The sequence below is a fragment of the Meriones unguiculatus genome (assembly GCF_030254825.1).
Source record: "Meriones unguiculatus strain TT.TT164.6M chromosome Y unlocalized genomic scaffold, Bangor_MerUng_6.1 ChrY_unordered_Scaffold_25, whole genome shotgun sequence".
NCBI classification, from domain to species: domain Eukaryota; kingdom Metazoa; phylum Chordata; class Mammalia; order Rodentia; family Muridae; genus Meriones; species Meriones unguiculatus.
Genome location: NW_026843710.1, coordinates 7,125,208 through 7,126,036, shown reverse-complemented (window position 1 = coordinate 7,126,036; position 829 = coordinate 7,125,208).

The following is an 829-nucleotide window of genomic DNA, read 5'->3' as shown; positions in this document are numbered from 1 at the left end:
AAATTAAAGAAAACATAAATGGAGGAAATAATGGAGAGAGAACCTAGGGGGGAAAAAAACTACAGAGGTAAGCATAACCAACAGACTACAAGAGATGGAAGAAAGAATCTCAAGTGTGGAAGATACAATGGAAGAAATTGATGTATCCATCAAAGAAAATAATAAATCTAAAAAATTCCTGACACAAACCATCCAAGAAATCCAAGACAACATAAAATGACAAAACCTAAGAATAATAGGAATAGAGGAAAAAGAAGATTCCTTCCTCCAAGACCCAGAAAATATTTTCAACAAAATCATTGAAGAAAATTTCCCCAACTTAAGGGTGAGGACTATAAGAACACAATGGTATTATGACATGATTTTAGTATGACATCACAATGGAATTTTGTCATTAAAATTCTGTTATGACTTTACAACAGTAAGATTTTATAATCATATACAAAATCACAACGCTGTGATGATACCACAATGCTATGATGATATCATAATGGCATCATGACATCAAAATTCATCAATACATCCCAATATTAAATCACAAAGCTATTATGAAGTGATTGTGGCATGACATCAAAATCCTATTTCATATCACAATGCTCTGATAACATCACAATTTTGTTATGAAATCACAACGCAATTATGACATCACAAAAGTTATAGTTCCCAATACTATGATGACATTGCAATGGTATTATGATACCACAATGCTATCATGACATCACAATGGTATTATGAATTAATAATTATATTATGATATCACCATGCTATTATTACATCACAATGGTTATGTGATATTTGGCTGAGAGAGAGAATGATGTCATGAAAAAAG